At 33.9% G+C, this 22,666-nt stretch overlaps 1 long non-coding RNA gene across 1 annotated transcript in view; it reads right to left on the reverse strand.

Annotated features, from left to right (window-relative positions):
- LOC141565964 (uncharacterized) overlaps nt 1-22,062 on the reverse strand; it is a 33,854-nt gene extending 11,792 nt beyond the window's left edge. The window contains exons 1-3 of the long non-coding RNA XR_012489190.1: nt 21,551-22,062; nt 18,906-18,967; nt 6,002-6,145 (exon numbers count right to left, since the gene is read on the reverse strand). This is a non-coding gene — a long non-coding RNA (uncharacterized LOC141565964). The remainder of the gene's footprint in view (nt 1-6,001; nt 6,146-18,905; nt 18,968-21,550) is intronic.
- Between the last annotated feature and the right edge of the window lie 604 nt (nt 22,063-22,666).

Here is a 22,666-nt window from a genome sequence, read left to right on the forward strand (position 1 = left end):
CATAAAGTCCTACTTTCTACACATGGAATCTGAACTTACATATTTTCTGAACTCCCTGTGGCATGTAATTACACACCCTGTTACATTGCTCAATTAATAAGGATTTGTTAACTACCTAGTGTAAGTCAGGCATTATGATAAACCCTGAGGATACAAATCCAAAAGATATACAGTTTGCCATCAAGAACCTTCCTTTCAACTGAGATGCAGTATTCATATTCATATCGAATATAGTATATGTACAAATAAATAGAAAGTGATTTCTCGTGATGGTGTCAACTAAGGACTGGATCAGTTAAGAAAGACCTCATGAAGGAGGTAACATAAATTAAGTCTTGAAAGGAACAATGGGTTGCCAGGGACAAAACAAATAGAGGAGCATCCCAGATATAGAAATTGAGCCTATTGTGCTAGTGATTTTTTAACAAGCAGGTCTCTGAAGATGAATATATATAGATATAGATATAGATATAGATATAGATATATATGTGTGTGTGTAGCACATACATATATAGCACACTTTTACATTTATTCTGCCTTATTAACATTAATAACTTTCTCCATCTCAAGTCTAAACAATTAACAAACAATAAATCAAAGCCATGATTTGTTTCATTTTTTGTCTGATTTTCTAGGTGTAAATGCTTAACCTGAAAATTTAATCATTAGTTCTCCAAGTTTGAGTTGGTTCCAGGTCAGTCCTGGTGATACAGAGTCAGAATTTTAAGATTGACTTTTGTATATGTATCAGTTAGCAAGAAGAAAGATAGCTGCTTCCTGCCTAGCCTGCCAGCTAAAACTGTAATCCCCGACCCTGCCTCAGGGTTGATATGTTTTTATGTATGTCTTTTACTTCCAACAAAAATATAATGCCATTAGTACAATGTATCCTCCTTTATAACAATGATTTATCTTTGTATGCCCCTGATTGTGAGGAATGGACCATCTAACACTCCACCTTGCTCATAGGAGGTATTTAAGAGAACTACATATTACACATTTTCTACCTCTCCAGCAATAGCATGGTGCTGTGCTTATAGTAATTGCTTAATAAATATTAATTGAACTTAATTGAACACTATCAAATTCTATCATTTCTGGATTTGCTTAACATCAACTCCAAAGTTACCTCTTTGCTTCATTTATCTAGCTACTATATTATGACCTCTATTCTATTTTCTTATGTTCATAATCCAACATTTTAAATACATGAATTACAATCACTGGTTTCCCTTTCTAGACATACCAGTTTCCTTCTTAATCCCCTACAACATGGCTTCAACCCTCATTTCATCCTGCTAAATATGCCTTTTCTAATTATTAGCTCAGATGGCTCTTTTTTAATTTCAAAATGCTTAAATTTGACATTTGACATGATTGACTATTCCCCTACAGACAAATTTTTTTTGTCTTGGTTTCAATGACATTAAATTTTCTTGGTTGTCTTCCTATTTCTCTGACTAGCATTTCTGTCTTTGATAACTCCTCTTCTTCCTCCAACACCCTAATTCTGGATTTGCTTTATCTTCTGTTCCTTTTTTCTTTATACTTACTCCTTGCTTATTTCATTGATTTATTATCTTCAATTGTTTTAATAGAAAAATAAGAACAAATCTATAAATAATTACCACAAATATAAGTATGATTATTCTTTCCATAAGATGGAAAAGGATGGCACCAAAAGTGATACTGCCTCTCAGAACTTCTAGTCCCTTTTGCCTAAAAATTCTCCTTTCCACCCTTGAGCTATGACCAGATTAACTTAAATAATCCATGGTAACAATGCAAATAATGGTATTATGCATCATATTTTGATAGTTTTTGTACACACACACACATATACATACATACATACATAGACACACCTACATATACTTTTTGCATTATCTGTATAAACCTACAGAATTTTTTTAAAAGAATATATATCATGTGTCTACCTCAATACAAATTTTAGAATGACTTTCCAAAATATTACCCAAAAATCCAAAATGAATTTTAGTCAGCATTCAGTATTGACTTCTAAACTGAATTTTCCAGGTACTATTGATTCTCAAATCAAAATTCAGCTTCAAATCAATTTTGTTTTAATGTAGTTAATTTTAATAACTTTTCTTACTATTAGCAATCGTTATCATCTTCTTGATCTTCTTACAAGTTATTTCAAATTTGAAGATAAAAAAGTACAACATTTAAAGAGGATGTCATCAAAGGAAATCATACTATCCTTCAATTTTATGGTGTCCTCCAGATTCTTTGTACCATGACTCTTGGAACATGAGGTAGATTTCTATTTCCTATAATGAGATATTAGACATAATGGAAGTGCCTATTATAATGGCATAGGCAATTGCCAAGAAGGTGGTTTTTAATAAAAGTAAGAGACTGTAGATTGTATTCCCACAGAAATTGTGGAAATTCAAACTCTGTCCAATCTTAGAAATGTCAAATTGCCCAGGTTTTTTGATCTTTGCACCAAAGGAAAAATTACAAATTCCACTGTTTGGAACATTAAATGGAAGAGTATTAAAGGAGATTATTATTATAATCCCAGCACCCATGAGCCTTTCAAGAATCTAGGTTTTGTCGACATTTTTATTATAAAACCATTTTGTGGACTTTCTGATTTAGCCAATATTATTCATCTGGAGTTGAAATTTGGAACATAAGATTGTAGCTCATAAGGGATTTTTTTCCAAGAATTACAAAAAAAGTTTTGGATATCACCTGATAAAATATATAATAGATTTTTTTATTCATGTCAGTTTTTAAAAGCACTATTCTATTTTTCCCTTCTTTTGTTTATTGCACTGATAATCAGTAAACACAGAAACGTTTAAAAATCATCTATCATATCTATATATATATATGTATATATATATATACACATATATATATATGTAAAATCAGGCACTGTGTTAAGCATCTGTTGTTGTTCAGCCATTCAATGATCATAATTCCATAGTTCATGGAACCCCAAATCCTTCTATTCTTCACTATTTTCTGAAATCTGTCTAAGCTCATATTTATTGAAATCTATTCATCTCATCCTCTACCACTCCTCTTCATTTTGCCTTCAGTCTTTCCCAACATCAAGATCTTTTCCAGTGACTCCTGCCTTCTCATTATGTGGGCATAATATTTAATCTTCAGCTTCAATATTTGCCCTCACAGGGAAGTATATGAATTAATTTATTTAAGTATTGACTGATTTATCCCCTTTTTGTCCAAGAGAGACTGAAAATTCTTCTCCAAAACACACTTCAAAAATATTGATTCTGAGATCTCAACTTTCCTGATAGCCAATTCTCACAAGCATATATAGCTACTGGAAAAAGAAAAAAAAAAAAAAACATTGCTTTAACTACATGGAGCTTTGCTGGCAAGGTGATGTCTCTTATTTTTAGTATACTCTCCAGAGTCAACATAGATTTCCTTCCAATAAGCAAAAAACAAATGGAAATGATCATTGTCCTAAAGAAGGCTATATTTTATTGATTGTATACAACATGTTTACATATAAAGTTAATATTGGATATATATATATATATATATTTGTGTATATGTGTGTTCTATGTATTTTATATATATATATATATTTCTGTATTTCAAAGTAAATATGATACTTATATGTATATGCCTATTATGTGTATATTGCTATACATATAAACAGACATATATTATAGTATGTGTACTCACATATGTGTATTTCAAGAATAAGAGATGAGAAACTAAATTATTCCTCAGTCTATGCAAAGGCAGAAGCTAGAATGTTCATTAGAGAGGCAATGAATGGGTAAACTGGATTACATTGCAAATTGTATAAAGGGAAACAATGTGTAATCATACTGGGAAAGTAAGCTGAAAGCAGATTGTGAATGACTTTAAATAACAAAATGAGGAGTTTATACTTGATCCTAGAGACAATATGGAGTCCTTGATGTAGTGTTCTGTTTGGTTTTCTGGAGTTCTCTGGACCAACCTTCGTTTCAGCAAAGTAATCACTGGTAATAGCCAGGCGTTAAAGTCCAAAGTCTTTATTATCTCCTTCAATGTCTTGTCTCCTTGCCTGGGGCTTCAGCTATCTTTCTTGGAGGCCTTCCAGAGTCTTGGTTTCAGAGAAGCAAAGGAGGAGAGCCACCAGGATGGTGTGAGATGGAATGAATCTGTCTATTTTATTTTAATTACATTATCATAGGTGTGAATCTTGTAGAATAGGTGTCAATCTTGTAGAACTAAATACATGTATTGAATTAGATAACTATTAATCACCACACTAAATTAGATAACCATTGTCTCATCAATTCCACTGACTTAACACCTTGTAAGAATCTTTGTTACAAGTACAGAGTTCTGGCCCATAACATCTTGGGGCTTCTTGAGAAAGGGGAGAGATCTGGTCAGATGTGTGCCTTAAGAATATCAACTTGACAGTTATATGAACAATGGATTGGAGAAGAAATAAAATGTGTGTATAAAGACTGATTCATGGACTATTGCAATAAATCAGATGAATGGTGATGAGAGCCTGAGTTAGGTGGGTTCTGTTTTAGTAAAAAGAAGGGACAGATTTGAGAGACATTGAGAAGAGAGAACCAATAATATTAGGCAGTTGTTTGCTTGTGTTGAGTGATGGAGAGTAAAGAGTAAACCAAGTTTGTTGTGAATCTGGGTGACTATGAAAATAATGATTCTCCAACAGAAATGGGGGTTACGAGTAGGACATCTAGGAGAAAAGAGAAGTGGATAATGTTTTGTACATGTTGAGCAAAGCTTTTAAGATATCTGAGTAGAGATGTGCAAGAGGTCTTTGTGGTTGCAAGATCTTTAGCTAGTGTTTGATATTGCTGCATCACATGCTAATGAGTAACCAATAGTCTATATGTCTTTTTCTGCTAGCCAAGTCTAAAAGACAGTCTAGATAGCTCACAAAGTTAGTTTTCTTATAAGAAATATTTGTTACTAGTCTAAACCAGTAATTCATTCCAGCCAAAAGGGATCAATGAGATAGGAGGTTTTAAAATTTTATTTGAATACAGCAGAACCCTAGTGAGAGTTATCATAAATTTTGTTTTCAACATGGATTAGTATGGGAGGATTCTGCTTTTTCCTGAACAGATTCACTTTATTTTTACTTTCAACAACCAAACCCTGAATTAATTGATGAATTTATTTCAGTGCAAAGGAAGAAATGAAGATATATAACATATCTCATCCTTGTAAAATATATAAAAGACATTTAATAACAAAATATATTGATTTCACTATGGTTTGTGGTTTGTATAACAATTATTGACTATTGGTTCTGCATTATCATTCTCCTCATTACTCATATTTATATAATGTGTTTTGGAATATTTGGGTACAGACTTATGACTTTATTGGCATAAGAAACTCCTTCTACAATACAGGTCAACAACTTTTGTGTAAAAATAGTCTTCAACAGTAGCCTGCAGGTCTTACAGTCAAAATTACTTATTCAGAGCCACACATCCAATATGTATTGGTTATGTGTCTTTCATTTTTAAGAGGATCAGCTGTGGCTCCAAGAAGCTATTGCATGTACAGTGATTATACCCTAGTAAATTGTCTTGGCAGATGAGCTAAATTAGGTTAGGAATAACTGAGAGCCCTCAAACTTGTTGGTGAGTTAGAGGAATGTCTATTCCAAGCATGTGAAGACGTTTTCTAGTAGAATGAGTAGATGAGAACAAGTTGTTCCAACAGCTATGAAAGTGGTCAAAGCAAACACCATGAAGTGCTTAGAGATTAGTCAGACATCAAAGATGCCAAGATCATCTATTCCATCCAGGGCCATCAACAGTCATCCTGACTTTTTTCTTACCACTGGACTTTGATGACTCGGAGAAAGTGAACCTGATAATGATCCTCTTTGAGAATGAAGGATGAACAACACAAACATGGACCAATGATATCACAAGTGATAACCTGAATATTAATTAGATTTAAGTGAGACAGAGTTAGATAAAGTTATTAGTCTTACCTTTTTCTTCTTGAGTCATTTAGTGGTAACACAAAAGCCAGGACAACTGGCAGTGGCTTGGGATGTAATGGATGATTTTGGCATCTTTGATATCTGACAAAGCTCTTAAGCACTCTATGGTTTCTGGCTCAGCCATCTTCATGTCTATTGGAACAAATTGTTTTCATTAGCTCATTCTGCCAGGGAAGTCTTCACATGGTTGGGGTAGGTATTCTCCTAATTCACAAACAGGTTTGAGGCCTATTCTCCAACTTGCGAATAAAGTTGAGCAGGGTGTGAGCATTGCACATGCTACAGCTTTTTAGAGCCTTAGGTTGGATGAATCAGGTGGACACTAAAAGTAGATGAGAAGCCCTGAAAAGAGCTTGGCAAGCTCTATGACTAGAGGTCCTTCTAAACAGATCATACAATACAATATATATTAGAAGCAAAGTTTGATCCCAGGTTTTCTTGACTCTGAAGTCAGCTGGCTATTGTTAGCACCCTACTAACACTTCTATAGTGTATTTACAAACACTTTCTTCAAAACATCTACATGAATTAACTGTTGCAAAAATTAACTTCCAAATTTGCATATGAGAAAGGTGTAAAGACTCAGGGGAGTTAGCAGCAGAATCAAGAAACCAAAAGATTTTATCCATCTAATTTCTTTTGGCATCTACTCAGATATATCATATAGCAGAGATATACAAATGTCATACTTACCACTCAAGCCAAACTCAAAATATAAAAATATAGATCCAGCAGGAGCCTCATTTTACAGATTCAGAAACTGCAATCCAGAGAAGTTAAGGGAGTTACCCAAAATCATATGGCTTAATATTATTATAAGAGTAAGAAAGAGCTTTTTAAAATTTCTGTTAAAAAGTCCTTTCATAATACTTTCAACCTCCTGGTATAACTGAATTCCAGTTGATTGATCTTCAAGACACAATTGCAATTCATACTTTAATGGCTAAGCATTTCCTAGCATAAATCAGTCATCTGACTATTTTCCCTTACCAGGAATTTCTGGTTCTGGTTTTATTTTAAATTATAAATTCCTCCAAGAAACACTCATCATGAATTCTTACACTGATCATCATATTCTAAGTTAATTATGAAGTATGCATGAAATAATTAAAATGGAAAATTGGACTAGATTTGTGTTTAATGTTTTGGTTAATGTCTCATCATTTGATCTGAACTATCTGATTATGTTTTCCCATACATCTTTGGAATTAAATGTATTTAAATTAAATGATTTTACAAAAAGGAAATTGAATGTTAAGTGCCACAATTGCCTAAATTGGTTAGCCTTCACCCCAAGGAAGGACTTGTCATAGGTGCTAGAATCTTAAAAGTTTGGTGGTTTGCTGTAGGTAAGTGGCCAAAAGTTCATATGCCATCCAAAGTTGATCCAAACCTCTCTGGATTGAAAATATCATGAAAGTGGGCTTTTCCATGAAATTTCCAGTACTTCCTGTTTTTAGCTGAGCTGGAAATAAAGCAAGAATAGTCTTTCTTAGGGTATTTCGCTGGTTCCAGTTTTGGTCCCACTAAAACCCAGCAGAGACCATAAGCATGACTAACCAAAAAAACACTTTAATAGGGAGGAGTTTGGGGCTAAGAAAGGGAGAGTTAATGGGAACAGAATTTCCTAACCTGATTACCACTTAACCACAGTTTGAATGCCCAATATGCTCTGACTCACCAGCAATGGTTCCAAAATAACACAAGAATTTCTCAAGCCAGATGATCAGTATTGTACATTGTTAATGAAATTTCCAGAAAGAAAATTGTATCTTACATCAAGATGTAAACAAGAACAATTTTCCTTTGGGTCCAAAGACATACATTTAATTTTTCTTTCAGAATGTTATTATTATTTTTAAATAGTAAGGGATACCACAAATAATTTTTGCTCAAAAATCTCTTCCCACCAATATAATAAATGGCAGCTTATCACGAAAAGAAAATTAGATGTACAGAGATAAAGGATACACTCAATATAGACAAAGAAAGAAGACAAGAAACACTGGCCCTTAAAAAAATTGAAAGCAGAAAGAGACCAGAGAGCTCATCCAGTCTAATCCTTCATTTAAAAAAAAAAAAAGGAAAAACAAAATAATTTGCCAAAATAAGCAGCAGAAGCAGAATATGACCCCGGATCTTTTTGGCTCTAATTTCACAGTTCGTCATTATAAGAATAATTCACCATCAAACAGTCCTTCACCATCACAAAACCTATATATGTACTACCTAATTTGATTCTAATAGGAACAATATGAAAGGCAGATATTTTAAACTCTATTTTACAATTGGTACAACTGTGAATGAAAAGATATTATTGCACTCCTTTTCACTTGCCACAACAGAGACAGAGACATTAAATTTCTATTCTTCTAAAATGCATTTATTAAAAGTTCTAAAATTCAAGGGTTGATACCTACTAGCTATAATCCTTGAGCTAATAAGAAGTTCAGGAATTATTTAGCCAAACCTTCTCTTTATACAGATGAGGAAACTGAAATCCAAAACAGTTAAATATCTTTCTCAAGATTACACAACTAGGAGACACCAGAGATAAGGTTGGACCTAGGACTCTAGACTGCAACAACAGTGTTCTTTCCCCTGGCCTACACTAGTTCTCAATTATACATTTTGTGGCCAATATTAATCCAGAATTTACCTGTTAGGATTACTAGGTGAGAACTCAGGTTATGTGGACAATTACAAGGTGAGAACTCAGGTTGACTTGATAGAGGGGGCAAGCTCATTGGCTGGGGTGGTTCTTCCCAGAAGCCCTTGCATTATCCCACGCCCATTCTCTGGGAGGATAAAAAGAGACAGCACTGGGCGCAGAGAGCAGATCGGCCTGGAGAAGGATAAGAGCTGGAGGAGATTCAGAGCCAGGATTCAAGAAGAAGACTCTGAATTGCATCAGGCTTGACGGGGCTCTCTGCAGGAAGGGAAGTCACTTCTTTGGACAAGAGTTAACAGCAACTGCCTGGAGACAACGGTTCGTTACAGGAAGAAGAATCTGTCGGAGAGATTTGAGTAGAAGACACAGCAGATCTCTTCCCAGAGAGAGATCCAGCAGCTTCTGGAGACGACAGCACATTACAGTTGGCACCCAACGTGGGGCCATGTGGCGTACAGAAGACCCACTCCCCGGTGCCGCTCTCGGTGGGGGCCCAAGTCCTTCTGATCGAGGCACAGCCCGTGGACGGTGTGAGGCCGGTAGCGGCCCCCGGCGCGCCGGGACCGGGTCTTCTCGGAGTCGGGTTGCTTGGGAAGGAGATGTTAGGATTACTAGGTGAGAACTCAGGTTATGTGGACAATTACAAGGTGAGAACTCAGGTTGACTTGATAGAGGGGGCAAGCTAATTGGCTGGGGTGGTTCTTCCCAGAAGCCCTTGCCAATGAGCTTGCCCCCTCTATCAAGTCAACCTGAGTTCTCACCTTGTAATTGTCCAGAAAACCTGAATTCTCACCTTGTCACTATCCAGACAACCTCAGTTCTCACTTAGTAATCCTAACATCTACCCATTCTACTTTGAGGTGTACATATAAAAAAGATTAAAAATTAAATTATATAATTTAGGAACTACAAACTTTTTTGCTAGGCAATATCAATTATGAAAAAATAAAATTAGATTCTGGTTTTTCTGGGGGTTTTGACTAAAGGAATATGTAATTCAGGAAAAATTTATGAGATATTTCAGTTTCAATCCAGCAAAAGTTATTGAGTAATATGTACATATTGAACATTAATAATTAATATATAATCATAATGTTTAATCATATAATATATTAATTATATTAATAATAACTAATATATAGCACTTTGAGGTCTGAGAAGTACATTACATACATTATCTCAATTGGTCCACAAACTATCCTATCAGGTACGTGTTATTATCACCCCCTTTGTAAAATTGATTAAAAATGAAGTTTAGGGACATCTACTTAGTGCATACCCATACCTCTAGCATACTCTCAAACACACCATTTTCAAAATGAGGAAACAGGTCCAAGTAGGTTAAATTCTGTGGCATCAGCAAGAGCAGTATAATACATCTTGGAAAAAACCATGACTCTGGACCTGGAAGATATGTGACTGAACAAATCACTCAACTTCCCTGAGTCAGTTTCCCCTTTTGTAAAATTACCTATATGCCAGCTGAACTTCTATTCAGCTCTAGATCTATGAACAAGTGGTAAATCAGCTTAATGTTATTGATGATGAGACATTGTATACAAAATGCATTGCTTTCCATCTCAGACTTCATATGACACATAATTATAATAAACTCAGGAAGTATTATTTGAATTTCAACCCTGATTGTACCATTTGCTAGTAAGACACTGAGTAATTCATTTACTTTTTTTTTATTTACAGTTTCACCAGTTGTAAAATGGAGCCACTAGTATCTGTATTTCCTATTGTTGTTACTAGAATCAAATTAGAAGTATATATAAAAGTTTTTGTGATATTGAAGTTTAACAGTGAATTACTGTTATTCGAATGAAATAATTAAATGATCAAATGAGATAACTGTAAAACTTTTAGCACAATGCCTGACACATAATTAGCACTTTATAAAAGTTAGCTATTATTAGCTATTGCTGCTGGTGGTGGTGATGGTAGGGTGTGTCTACAAAATGTTTATTATGCTAAAATATAGCTAGTCTAGTACTAACATTTCATCAAAGGAAATTATAGCTAATGTACAGAGAATTGTTCATTGAATTTATAAATTAGAAATGTAAATACTGATTTGTCATGTCATAAAGATGTCTGTATGTGAAATCATGAAACTCTATTGTTAACTTTTTTAAAAGAAATAATATAAATTCAGCACTACTATCAAAACTGTCTTAGTTATTTGTGCTTCCCTCTGAACTTTGTTGTCTTCTCTTCTGTGCTTTTAAAGATGCTTCTAATACTTTGCTTTACTTTGTTTTCTCCTTTTTGGAGGTTTATTTGGTGGAGTTTTTTGGACAGTACCATTCAAGTAATACTAATATTTGTCAATACTATTTAGCATTCTTGTTGCTCAGATTGTCTTCCTCCCAAATAAAAAGGGAAATATTCGTGATATTTTAACAAACATAATCAAGTAGTCAAAAATAATAACTATTGCATTGAAATAGTCCTAACTCAGTTTCAAAACATTAGTCATTTTTCAAATGAGCAGATAATTAACATAACAAACAGCAATAATGATGATGGCACTTAAAAACCGCAGTGGTTTAGAGAAGTAACATAACATATAGGTCAATCACGGACATTTGCTTTGCACGAAGTAGGTACTTTAAAACAATTGCTGAATGAATAAGCAGAAATAAGAATGCTACTCAGTGCAACTGTCACATCTTTTGTATGCCTTGTTCCAGTTATAAAAAGAATACTGAGTAATAATTTGTTTTATTTAGCAAGATAGTGATAAATTATTTTCCTGTGTAATTTTGGACAAATTTAAAAAAAAAGTAAATTCAGAACATGGAAACTTAATGCAAATGAAGGTTGACGATTGGATGGGTATCCTCTAAGAAAAACAGTGAGGACTTGAAGTTATCATTCATGTATCATATTATTCAAGGGGAAAAGAGAATAGGAACCTAATTAAATTGTGCAAGTGAAAATATACTAACATGTCTTATAAAACAAGAAAATTAAAGTACTGGACAGAAAATATACTCAAATGCTTGAAATCACTTAATATGCATTAAAATGTGCAAAAAGGATGTAAAAAGAATTTTCTATAAAAAGATTTTATTGTTCTGTTTATTATTGCTGCAACTTTGTGTGATAAATAGTGAAAGTATTATTATCCCCATTTTAGAGATGAAGTAACCAAATTTCAATAAGTTTAAGTGATTTGGCCAAGGTTTTCCAGAAAACAAGTCCAAGGTGAGATTCAAGTATCAATGTTATGTCTTGAAAAGAACATTGGCTTTGTAATTAAAAGGCCAAGGTTTAAATGTTGATTTGGCTAGCCATTGTAGGAGTAGAGAGTGAATCAGTGTTAGTATTTTTGGCAGGTCATTTAAGAGTAACAGAGAGTAGGAAGATGAACTGTTTGTTAACAGTTTGGTAGACACCTCAGTATGAGTGAATGAATAAGTAATGATAGAATACTTGGTAAAAGGCAATGAACTCTGTGGTAAATATTGGGAAGACTTAAGGGGGAGAGTATTGTGGTATGCTGGGATTTCCTTGCCACAGTACAGTTTTTGTTTTGATCCAAGGTCATGACTTGGTTGGTGCAATACACTCTCAAAGTATGTACCAGAATGAAGATAGAGGCAATTATGAAGCTGTGAAGTCAGTCCCTGGCTAAACAAGAATATCTGAATTTTATCAACAGAGCTTGGAGCTTTTCTAGTTTCCTGTTTTTATTTATTAATTTTTTGCCCCATGCTCATTAATCAAATGGCTTTTACTATAAAATGATGGCTTTTTTCTACTGCTTTATGAATACTATAATAGAGGACAGGATGCAGTAAGATTCTGTAATTATACATTTATTTTAGCCTAACTTGTAACTTCCCTTCAAAACAATTATATCCTGTCCCAATATCTTCCTAGTGTTTAAGTATACTGGATATTGTACAGTTAACTGTATTGTATGTTGTACAATCACTGAATTGTGTGCTCACGCTCCTACTGCTGTTTGTCATATGCACACACAGTTACAAACACAAATACACAATCCTGAGCCTGCAAGGACTATTTAAAAGCATATGAATATTTTAACTTTTCAGTAATAAAGCTGTCTTCTCTTTTGTTTTTTGATAAGCTGTTCTCATTCCCACTTTTTTATTGAACTATAGCTTTATTAGCACTTGTAATTCCCTATTCTTTTTCCTTTTCTCTCCATTTCTTCCTTGGGTTTTTTTTCTTTTTCTCCTGTTGCCCCACCCCACCCTTCATATTTATTTTCATACAAAAAGGTTGGCCTTTTATGCATGAATGGTCAATTAGATCATTTCTTTTCATGTAATGAACTAGCCAATCATGCCATGTCCAATACATTATCTTCAACTTCTTGGAGTTCTCTATGTTCTTTCATTACTGCAAGATCAGGGCCTTGCTTTTCAGAAAAAAAAAAAGTTTTTTGAGTGTTTTTATTTTGTATATTTCTAGGTGAAGAGTTATACTTAAGTCTGGAAACTGTCTAAGAGAGGTGGTCTGCCCAAGGTTACACAGATAGTAAAAAACAGAACCAGGAATAGAACATAGGTCTTCTAACTAGCACTAACTTGAAATGTTAGTGATTCAGAAAGAAGGAAAAAATGTGGTTTCCACTTTTTGTTAGGATATACTAAAGTGTACCCTTCCATATTTATGGCTTGCATAGTTAAAAAAAAGTTCAGGCACCAAAGCACTATAGTTAGTCTGTTATTTTTCCCTACCATGACAAGCTTAGTCTACATGCAATGCATGACATTCTCAAGAGAAATAGCTTTAAAACCATAAAAGATTCATTGCAGCTGGTGAGATTAATTCACATGCTGAAAGTTCCAAAGACTTGGACCTAAAATCTTGATGGAAAACCAACCTTATAGGCTTTTAATATAGTGAAAGGTTAAGAGAACAAGTACTAACAGATCAAAAATGAGAGGTAAAGAAAAAAGGCAAGGGAAGGAAAAAGGGGTTGGGAAGGTGGCAGTGTTCCCAATGCAAATAGTTTCTAAAATGAAAACCAGGATATGAAAAGAACTAATACATGGAAAAATGGTTTTGCATTATTTAAAACTAACTCTAGGATATTTCTACTCCCCAGAACCATAACACAATTTTATGTTTCTGTTGGTGTCACATTGTCAAAGTCAATGTAGTGGATTACAAATTCTGGGACTATAGCCATGCTAACTTAATTATCTTTAGCATTGAATTTTCAATAGCGAGAAGTTAAGAAATTGATATTAAATAAATTAAAAATATTTAGAACAAGATGTATTTTTAAAAACATATATAGAATATTGATATTATATGTTCCCATTTCTCTTAAAAAGCAAGAGCAGTAATAATAATAATAGTTTCTTTTATATATTGCTTTGAGGTTTGCCAAATATACCTGGATCTCATGTGAGAGAACTATTAATCCTGTGAGAAAGATATAATTTTCCCCATTTTATAGATAAATCAAATTAGGCTTCTGAAAATTATTTTGCTTCTGAAAATCAAGGGGATTCATCTTTTCCTAGATCTCATTTCCCACAAAATTATTAAATATAATAATCCATAAATAACATATTGAATTACTAAGCATTCATTTGTGTGCTGAGCCAAGAAACAGCAAGAAGCTATATGGGCCAGTCAAACTGGACAAAGCATCCAGGCTAGAGAAATGAGGTAAAATGGAAGAGGAAATAAGGTAAGGAGATAAGAAATAATTAAGGATGCACTGCATGCTCAGTATTGTATTAAATGTTGCATAGATCATTTGATCCTCATAATAACTCTGCAGAGCAGAGGAGGGAGAGCATTCCAGACATGTCAGTCAGAAAAAAAAATGCCTGGAGTGGAAAGATAGAATGCCTTGTTCGTGGAAGTCAGAAGTCTGATGTCATCAAATCATAGAGTAGATGTCAGAGAGTAAAACGTAAAGAGACTGGAAAGGATGAGAGACTATTTTATAAATAGCTTAAATGCCAAAAAGAGGATTTTGTATTTCATCATGAAAACAGTAGAAAGTCACTAGAGTTTATTGAATAATGGGGGTTAATAAAGGTTGGATATAGGTATCTATGATCAGACCTGCACTTTAGGAAAATCACTTTAGTGTTGGATGGATTATGAATTGGAATGAAAAGAGACCTGAAGCAGTAGAATAGCTATCAGGCTTTTACAATAAGTAATAGGTGCAGAGGGTGTTCAGGTGGCAGTGTCAGAGGAGAGAAAGATAATATTTAGGAAATGTAAATATGAAATCAAGATATCTTAACCACAGATCAGTTAAAAGTGGGGGGATAAGAAATAATGAGGAGTTTTAGATTATTCTTAGTTTGTGAGACTAAGGGATTGGGAAGATGGTATTCCTTCTTCCAAAAAATGGAGAAAATGGGGATTTTAGGGGGAAAGATAATTGCTGTTTTCCTTTGTCCTTGAAGTGCATCAAAATAGCATCTCTATGTTGGAATCAAGATACAATGTGTCTGATTATGAATGATCACACCAATTTGAGCTGAAAAGTTTCTAGCACAGGACAGGCACAAATAATTTATTTTAAAATTTGGAGTGGAGATGCCTTCAAATTTTTGCATCTGCTTTTCTCAGAGCATTGTACCTTCTTTGATACAGACACACCATACTGAGCAGTCCTTTGCCAGCATCTCCCATGTCATACAATCAATTCCAAAGTTTTTTAGAGGGACCTTCAGAGTGCACTAATATTTTTTTTCCTGACTTCCATATAAGTGCTTACCTTACATATGGATGATAGTGGTGTGGCACTTTCTTGCAAATGGCAATCTTATAATGATGATGTCATTCACTCCTTTTGGTAGGCTAGCAAGCTTGTTGGTTAGATTAGTTTTAATTGCAAAATCTTTGCCAGCTTTAAAACTCATTTTTCATTGCAGCCACTACAGAAAAACACTCTGATTTTGGAAAGATGACCTTCATTTGCCAGCCTTGTTTCATTGGGGACTGCCAATTGAATGAGATAGTTGCTTTTCACTCCTTCAAAAAAGATTACTCAGATACCCAATGCTGCTTTAATCCAGTGAGATGACCCTATATCCTGGGTCATCTGTTTCCTAGAATCTGTTTCAGTAGAATCTTCATTACCATTCCCATAATGGCCAAATGCATACTGTACAAGCTCAGTATGCTTAGGCTTTTTACTTCTTTATTGAACTAATGGAGGATGAGGAAAGAGATATACTAATACAGAAAGATTTCTAGATCTTTCTTCTTTTTGTCAAGTTGAGCAGTCATTCATCATCAGACCTATTACAGGGGAAGAATAAACTCCATGAGAGTTTGTGCAAAGTTGCAACTACAGATTCCAGTGTATCCATGTCTGCTGCTTCATCATTTTTCTGTCCTCAAAGGACTTTGAGGTAAGTAAAAACGGTATAGTGATATCTTTTTATTTGAGCATAAATTGTACTTAAGTGAAGCAGAGTTGCACAAAGTCATCAGTTTCACTCTCTTTTCCAAAGTCACCTAAGTGCAGTGGCAAGACAAAAATCAAGATGACTGGTAGATGGCTCAGGATGCATTGGATCATATTGACTTCAAAGCTCTAAGTAGTCCATAGCACCTGTTCCATCTACTTTCCTCTTTTTTTAAAAAAAAATGAGGCTGGGGTTAAGTGACTTGCCCAGTGTCACACAGCTAGGAAATGTTAAGTGTCTGAGACCAGATTTGAACTTGGGTCCTCCTAAATTCAAGGCTGGTGCTCTATCCACTGCACCACCTAACTGCCCCCATCCACTTTCATAGAACAAATTGTTCTAACCTGCCTTTTAAACTAAGAGGGAAACAGAATCTTCATGTGCTTGAGATAAAAAGCCATCTAATTCAGATTTCTTGGTTATCCTCAATCTGGAGTAGGCCATCATGCTATGCATGCTACAGCTTCTCAGAGCCAGAGATGAGTGTTGGGTAGATCAGACTGACATCAAACATAGAAAGCAACCTGAAAAGAGATAATATTCTTCCCTGAATACACTTTACATACCAGGAGGAAAGATAGTGAATTCTGTTTTGGACATATTGGGTTCAAGATGTTTATTGAATATCCAGTTAAAAATGCCTGAAAGTCAGTTGGGGGGTTGAAATTAAAGCTCAGTAAAGAGTTTGGGGTAAGATAGATAGACTTGAAAATCATAAAGATAGTAATTAAATCCATGGGAGCTGATGAGATCACCAAGTAAAATAAAAAAAGAGGGAGGAAAGAAGAGGGCCCAAGAAAGAATCTAGCAAAATATAGAGAGGAATAGATAAATAGGTATTATGTGAACCAGGAGAGAATGGTATCTCAAAAATCTAGAAATAAGAGAATATTAAGAACTAGAGCATGATCAAAGATGTCAAATGCTGCAAAGAGATCTAGGAGAGCAAGGATTGAGAAAAGATAATTAGATTTGTTAACTAAGGGATTCTTAGTAACTTTGACAGAGCAATTTCAATAAAATGATAAAGTCAGAATTCAGATTATAAGGTGTTAAGAAAGTAAGAGAAAAAAAGTGGGTAACTTTTCAAATTTAGATACAAAAGGCAGAAGTAAGTATAAGATGATAATCAGTGAGTTGAAAGGATAAAATGGAGGTTCTTGAAGATAGGGTGACATGGGAATATTTTTAGGCAATAGAGGAGGAGATGGAATGAAATGGGATCACTTACATAAGTAGAAGTGTTTTCCTTGGTAATGAGTAAGATCATTTCAACCTATGAGTTGAAGGTAAAGGTTGAGAGAGTGGTAAAATGCAACACAGTGATAGCAAACGAGGAAAAGAAGAGAAAGGAGAGTTCACAGAAAATGACTTCATTTTTTTCTATAAAATATGAATCAAGGTTCTCACATGATAGAGTTGGAGTAGAGAAGCTATGGGAAATTAAGAAGAGAGGGGAAAAGATGGAGAGAAAGGGATGGCAAGATATAGCTGGATTGGCTAGCAGCATTAAGGATCCAATTGACATTATATCATATAAATTTGAAGGATATGCCAATAGTTAAGACATGGAATTTAAAAGGTTTGAAATAATATTATAGTTGTGATCTCTCTTCCCAACAATACCATTGACTTTTGAGTTATCAATCAGCATCAGAGGAGCCACTGATAATAAATCATTTATATGAAAATTCCTACTCTCATGGAATTTATTCTTTCTTCTAATAGGTCTGATGATGAATGACAGCTCAACTTGACAAAAAGAAGAAAGATCAAGAAATCCTTCTGTATTAGTATATCTCTTTCCTCACCCTCCACTAGTTCAATAAAGAAGTAAAAATCCCAGGCATACCAGAGCTTGTGCAGTACGCATTTGGCCATTATAGGAATGGTAATAAAGATTCTACTGATTCTTCAGCCTCATGTTTACTGTCCCTCTTATCATCCCTGGGGCAAAAAGAAAGTAAGATCAGTGTTCCTAAATGTTTCATTATGGTCATTGTCTTGGATTCATGATAAACTTTTGAGAAAGAATCAACAGGATTTGTTGGAGAATGAATATAAAGAGATTTGAAGCAAAAACTGGAATGAAATAATATTAATGGGGACAAAATTCTAATACCTCATGATCCTACTATGGGGGGGGGAGAAGGAGAAGTAGGTCAGTTTAGAGGAACAATAATATTTTTTAATAAGATCATAGATTTGGATCTGGAAGGGTCTTCAGTAGTCATTTAGCCCAATTCCCTGACTATACAAATTACAAAATAATGCTTCCCAAGGGAGTTCCCATTAATGAAGACATCATACTCATAGACAAATTACTCATGCATTACATATTTAATTTATGTATTAAATAATAAACATATTTAGTAATGTTTAGAATTTATTATTTATAATGTAAGGGCATAGCCTGGGAACAAATTTTATTTTATACAATAAGAGCATATAGTCTACTAAAGAAACAAACAAAACTTCTATAAAGTGCCTACTATGAAAAAGAAATTTTTGAACTCATTTGAGTAGCAAAGAAAAGGATCATATGTCATGAAACTTTCAGATGAGGAAATTTGCTCTACTCCTGCAAATCAGCACCTTCTCTGCAATTTATAGTCTTTAAGGAATTGTCTGAATCACTAGGAAGAATAGAAACTGAAAGTCACATAACTGGGATGTGTCAGAGGCAGACCTTCCTGGCTTCAAGGCTGGTTCTTAATCTTCTACTTTAAGTCATCTTTAGAGTTATAAACATGTCTTAATAGTATGGAACAAAGTAGATTATACTCACATTATACCTGTTTCTGTCTCATCAGTACAATTAATTTAATTTTTTTTTTCTCTTCTGATATCCTGGGCAAAAAAAAAAGAAAAAAAAGAAAAAGAAAACAAAACAAAATAATATTTCATGTTATTTTAAATAAGAATACAATTTTGAGTTATTTTCTGCACTTTAGAACAAAGATTTCCTTAAACATTAATCTGACCATTAATCCTATTCCAAATAGTAAAATATAATTTTTAAAAGCAAAACAATATTTCAAAATGCCACGAATACCATAGTTTTCTAGAGCATAGCTTCCTAAACTTTTTCCACTAGTGACTCCTTTTCATCCAAGAAATTTTTATGCAAACCCAGGTATAAAGGTATTTAAAAATAGGTACAAAAATAATCCTCACATTCAGGTACTAGACCTCATATTAAGTTCTGACTTTGTTTCTAGAGCTTTTGTTTGAGCTTTGTTCTAGAGAGTTTCTGAAGTAAGCAAGCCAACATGTAATATAGTATGAATAGCATTGAATCTGAAATCAAATTCAAATTCCAAAGAAACTAGTTGCTAACACTATATGTATGTATGTGCATTCATGCACACATACACACACACATGCCTATATATATGTGTATATATACAGATATATATCTTTATAAATACATGAAAGGCAAAGTGGCATTATAGATATCGATCTGGCCTTGGAGTCAGAAAGACCTGTATTCAAATTCTACCTCTGACATATACAGGGTCTTCCAAATGTCTTAGTGCATTTACAAGCTAATAACACTAACAAGCATTAAAAAAATTTTATACAACTTATACTAGGTTGCATAACTATAGACAACTCACTTAACCTCTCAGTCCCCAAGCAACCTTATAGTATTATGTGACTGATGAAATGTTATCTATGTCCATTTCCTATTCCAAAATGCTGAGAAAATTATATAGTATATATATATATATATGTACACACACACACCACATATATGTATGTGTTTATGTATATATGCAAAGTTTTGAAAATACAAAATGTCTATTACCTGGGGAGTTACTAAACAAATGTGGTTTATGATTTAAAGGAATATCAGTTAGTGGTAAGAAATAATGAGTACAGAGAAACATGAAATGATTTATATGAACTGATGCAGAGAGGAGTAAGCAGAGGCAAGAAAATCAACAGTTGATTTTCAACTCAAAATCAACAAAAATTTACAACACTGTAAATGGGAAGAACAATCACAAAAAAATCAAAAGTGAGTCCTGCAAAATTATAAAGAGTAAGCATGATTTCAAAAAAGAAATGTGAGAAGATACCTCATCCCCATCCCTTTGCAAATACAGGAGGTCTATACATTTAATAATTACTTATATTTTCATGATTTTTGATCTATTGATCAGTTTTATTAGGATTTTTCCTCTTTTTCTTTTATTTCTTAAAAAATTTATTATATGGGATGACTTACTGAGATGTGCAAAGAGAAAAAATATTTGGGGGAAATTTTGTGGTAAAGAAATGAGACAGCAACAAAAAAAGTATTTAAAAATAAACTATAATACAGTCAAATGTACTCAATTTTAGAATGCTCTCTAATTTAAGAATTAAGAATTTCTTTATATTTGAACTGTTAAATAAGGGTGAAATTTCTAACTATATGACCCCTCTACTCTTTTCTATCATTTTCCTTCATCTTCCTGAGGAAATATACTAGAGTTGATGAAACAATTTTAAAACAAAACTTTATTTGTAAATTCAGTAATAAATACATAGTTATATCTTTTACTGGAAAGAGAAATTTTCTCTGAGAGAGAAGTTGAAATTAGAAGCAGACATTTCTAATCTCTGCTCATTTGGTTAAGAAATCAGATTTATGCTCAGAAATTCTAATGATTTGTTTATTTAAATCAAACTTCCCAGACTTTCCTAGCCATCAAGGTTTGTCAATAAATGACAATATATTCAAATTTCCCTAAGTTTATTTTAATATCTTAACTTGTATTTTATCTGTGGCTCAAAGATTTGGCCAAAATTTTCTAGCAAACTAATAAATGCATTCAAACTATAGAATCATAATGGGAGGTAGGTACTATTATTAATCCTATTTTATACTTTAGGAGAAAAAGATAGAGGTTAAGTGATATAGCTAAAAAGTGTCTGAGGTCAGATTTGAATTTGTGTTCTTAGGTCACTTCCAGGAGTCAAAATGACAGCGTAAACAGCAAATCATCATAATTCTCCCACATTTACCTCCAAACAACCATAAAATGGTATCCCCAAACAAATCATGGAACAGAAGAACAAGTGAAAAGATGGAGTGAAACAATCTTTGAGCCCAAGAAACTCAGAAGATTGGCAGAAAAAGTCAGTCTCACTCAGGTAAAAGGGCAGCAAGTAAAAAATAGGAAATAAGCTAGCAAGTTAGCAACAAGTCCTACCTCAACAAACTAGCAATTGATTCTTAGCCTCAGTATGATGGCAAATGTTCCACATGCTTCAACATGAGCAAGGAAATTGGCAAAATCCAGCTTTGAAAATCACCATGTGCTTTAGCATAGCCCTGGGCAAAGGGGAAACCTCCAGCAGCCATACTCAATATACTTTATTGTAGCCTAAGCAAATAGGTAAACATCAACCCTGTGTGTGCCTAAGTAAACAGAGTCTCACCATGTGCATAAGCATATCCCCAGACAAAGAGGCAACCTCCAATTGCCAGACTTCCACTTGTTTCATCATAGCCCAGGGCAAACAGGTAACCTCCAATTGCCAACTGCCACATATTTCAGTGTAGCCCTGAGGAAATATAAAAACACACTAGCACATACCTGATACCACCACTAGGATGCCAGCTAAGGACTAGGTAAGTTGCTAGATGATTAAGGTGAATTTGAGGGAATGACAAAAAAATTTAAAGGATCAAAAACATAGAATTAAATAAATTATTTCACATGAAGAATTAGGAAAGATTTATTACAGTGGAGGGGAAGATGAAAGGATGGGTGATGGGCATTGCTTGAAACCTTCTCTCATAAATATTGACTCAAAAAAGGAATAATATACAAAATCAGTCGAATACAGAAATTTGTCTTGCCTGACAGAGAAGTAGAAAGAAATGAGATTAAATAGAGGGAAGGGGGAAAGGAGGGCTGTTAGGATTACAAGGTGAGAACTCAGGTTGTCTGGACAGTTCTCTGGCTCAGAGTTCACACCTTTGGTTCAGGCCTTTAGAGGGAGTTTATACCTTTGAAATTCTGAGGTGTTTAAAAGAAGTTTGAACCTTTAAGAGGAGGAAGTTCATTGGTTGAAGTATTTTCTCACTAGCCCCGTTGAATCTCTTCGAAGATAAAATAGACAACCTGAGTTCTCACCTTGTAATCCTAACAGAAGGCAAATCAAGGGAGGTGGTAAACAGAAGCAAAACACAGATCAAGAGAAAAAGGATGAAAGGAGAAAGGACAAATAGGAGGAAGAATGGGATGGAGAAAATACACAAATAATAATCATAACTGAATGTGAACGTCATAAACTCTCCCATAAAACAGTGGTTAGCAGAATACATCAAAAACCAGAATCCTACATTATATTATTTACAAGAAACACACTTGAAGAGACACACTCACAGAATAAAATCTGGAGCAGAATCAATTATTCTTCAACTGGAGTTAAAAAAAAAAAAAACATCTGGCTTTACAATCTGGATCTCAAAGTAAAAACAAAAATATACCTAATTAAAAGAGATAAGGAAGGAAACTACATCTTGCTAAAATGGAACCATGACAATGA

The sequence above is a fragment of the Sminthopsis crassicaudata genome, chromosome 4 (genome assembly GCF_048593235.1).
Source record: "Sminthopsis crassicaudata isolate SCR6 chromosome 4, ASM4859323v1, whole genome shotgun sequence".
Lineage (NCBI taxonomy): Eukaryota > Metazoa > Chordata > Mammalia > Dasyuromorphia > Dasyuridae > Sminthopsis > Sminthopsis crassicaudata.